The following is a 3,196-nucleotide window of genomic DNA, read 5'->3' as shown; positions in this document are numbered from 1 at the left end:
GTACGAATTAGATAAAAAAATTCAAAAAATTCATTGGATTTATAAATATTAATGGGTGTTGTTATTATTCAGCCTCAAATTCCCACCCCCAGCCCCGTGAAAGGACAAAAATGACCTTTCATGGGTTTTGGGTGGGAAAAGGCTATTTTTTTTAGCCTTTCCGTTACACGGGCGTGTGACTATCACGCCTCACCGTATGGTCGGGCGTGTATCACGCCCGACCACAAAGTGAGGCATGTAGGTATCATGCCCAACCACACAGTGAGGCGTGATAGTCACACGCCCGACCGCACGGTGGGGCGTGATAGCCACATGCCCGCGTGTCGGGAAGAGAAAAAAATAGGTCTGTTTTTCAATTGAACCTGTAAATACCTGTAAACACTATACAATTTTAATTTAAACCCGTAACATGCACACATGTGAATTTTTTTTCTAATTTTATATTTTAATTATTATTATTCTAAACAATTATAATTATTCTAAAAGATTCTAAATATTAAAAAGGGAAAAGTACAAAAATAAACATTGTGGTTACACCCATTTTCGAACAACACCCATGTGGTTTAAAAGTTTGCAAAGTGGTGTCATGTACTTCATTCCGTTAGCAAACACATACCAAATTGACTAACGGTGTTAAAAGTCAAAGGGAAAAGAGTTAATTTGGTCCTTATATTTATTTATTTTTAAAAATTGACCCACTTATTATCTAATTATCACAAAAAAACCCCAAAATAAAAAATAAAAATCAAATATACCATCTTCTCCAACTCTCTTTAATTTCTTTTTTTTTTCTTCTTTCTCTCCCCTCTCTCTTAATTTCTCTCTCTAAAATAAAATAAAACTATCCCCGTCAACACTTTCAAAATTTCTATATATACACATTTATTAATCTCCCCTTCAGACAAATCAGTTGCAATGAATCAAACCATGTAAGAGATGAGTGTGGAGATCAAGAACTCCATCTTCTAATCTCCTGTTCCGGTCTCCATCAACAGGTACTATAACATGAGATTTCCGTTTACACACAAAATTATCACCCCAACCTAACAAAATCAAGGATCACATAAGAGATCAAAATGAAAGAAATCCCAATGACAATCGGAACAGCCCCAGATGAGGAATCAGAAAAAGGATACTAACCAGTGCGTCTGCAGTGATCACAGAAGGGATTGGGAGAGAAGTGGACGTTCTCTTCAATGGTGTAAAAGGGCAAAACGAGATTATTAGTTTGGATAAGAAGAATAGTAGACCAAACGAGCATACAGGTGAGATCTTGGACACTAAAATATGTTCCCCAAGAATTAAGGGAAATATGAAAGTAGAGGGAGATGATGATGATGATGAGGTTAATTGGGAAGAAAATGGAGGTGGGTTGAATTTATGGAAGTGGAGCTTGAGTGGAATTGGGGCTATTTGTTCATTTGCGGTTGCAGCTGCTACTGTTTGTGTTATCAAAATAGCCAGCAAAGGAGCAAGCAGCGTGACCATAATCAAAAGCTCAGGTTCCAGATTTATGCTGATGACAAGGTTTGTTTCTACTCCTTCGTTGTTTTCTGGAAATTCTAGAATTTACCCCAATTTTGTTCCAGCATAAAAGAATGTTTCTTTGATCATATTTTCTCCTAATTTACTGACTTTAAACAGAAGATTTAGGCGAGTATGGATTGTTATTCAGCAGAGATTTAGCCGCCATGGAAGAAATTTCAGAAAGAGTTTTATTTGATTATGGATTAAATGTATGTAAATGTTTGAAGGGGAAATTAATAAATGTATATATATATAGAAATATTGAAAGTGTTGTTGGGGATAGTTTTATTTTAGAGAGAGAAATTAAGAGAGAGGAGAGGGAAAGAAAAAAAATAAGAAATTATAGAGAATTGAAGAAGATGGTATATTTGATTTTTATTTTTTATTTTGGGGTTTGTTTGTGATAATTAAATAATAAGAAGGGTCAATTTATAAAAATAAATAAATATAAGTGCCAAATTAACTATTTTTCCTTTGACTTTTAACACCGTTAGTCAATTTGGTATGTGTTTGCTAACGGAATGAAGTACATGACACCACTTTGCAAACTTTTAAACCACATGGGTGTTGTTCGAAAATGGGTGTAACCACAAGGTTTATTTTTGTACTTTTCCCTATTAAAAAATTACAACAAGTCAATTCATATGACTCTAAATAATCAAATTAATAAAATAAAAATAATAAAAACTAAATTAAATTTTAAAAAAAAATTTGAATTTTGCCCACACGGGCGTGAGGCCATCACGCCCTCACATAGGTGAGGGCGTGAGGCTATCACACCCTACCACATGAGACGACGTCTGAATATCACGTCATCCCCTGTGGTGGGGCGTGAGGCTATCACACCTCCACCTATGGTGCGGCGTGATATTCATAGGGCGCACCAGAGGTTGAGGCGTGATAGCCTCACGCCCTACCTCACGAATCCGAATTTCCCAAAAATCCAAATTCGAATAAACAAAACGTCCAAAAATCAACAAAATCAAATAGAATTTCGTAACATTAGTCATTTTTCTTTATCGTCCCTCTTCCAATCCATGTTTTCGTTGATAAATTAGTCTGGATTTGATCCAAGAGAGTTTGAGAGGATTTAAGAATTTTAAAATTTGGTAAAAGGATATTTCCATCATTCCACGGGGCTAGGGGTAGAAGTTTGAGACTGGATATAATAATTCACATATTAATCTCTAATTTTATTATTAAATTATAAAAAACATTATATTTTTTTTTAGAACAAATTGATATGCAATTGGTGTGAAAAGTAAAAAAAAATGATTGTATTTTATTAGGCTGAGGAGACAAAATAATTTTCAGATTGCTTGAACCATGTGGGAGCCCGTGAAGATTGGGGGAGCAAAAAAGGTAAGAAAAGTTTAACGACTCTGCTGGGGATCGAACCCAGAATCTCTGGTTTCGTAGACCAGCGCCTTATCCATTGGGCCACAGAGTCTTTGTTGGATATTTGCTTGTAAATTAATTACAATTCCTTAACTGTACTTTAGCTTATTCTAGGCATTCGGTATTCATGGGATATGGATAAGGATACAAATAAGGTATGAGGGTTTATTAACCCAAGATAAGAAAAAAAAAAATATAATTTTTATTTATCTATATATTCAATCTATATGGTCAAAAATTAATTTAATTACCACGTGTATATATCATGTAT

The 3,196-nt window shown here is 34.6% G+C and overlaps 1 non-coding gene across 1 annotated transcript; it reads right to left on the bottom strand.

Annotated features, from left to right (window-relative positions):
• Window positions 1-2,904: 2,904 nt before the first annotated feature.
• Window positions 2,905-2,977, bottom strand: TRNAR-ACG (transfer RNA arginine (anticodon ACG)). The gene has a single exon. It is a non-coding gene; the product is annotated as a tRNA-Arg (tRNA).
• Between the last annotated feature and the right edge of the window lie 219 nt (window positions 2,978-3,196).

This window comes from Euphorbia lathyris, chromosome 7 (genome assembly GCF_963576675.1).
Source record: "Euphorbia lathyris chromosome 7, ddEupLath1.1, whole genome shotgun sequence".
NCBI classification, from domain to species: Eukaryota; Viridiplantae; Streptophyta; class Magnoliopsida; order Malpighiales; family Euphorbiaceae; genus Euphorbia; species Euphorbia lathyris.
This window is presented reverse-complemented; position numbering and strand designations above follow the sequence as displayed.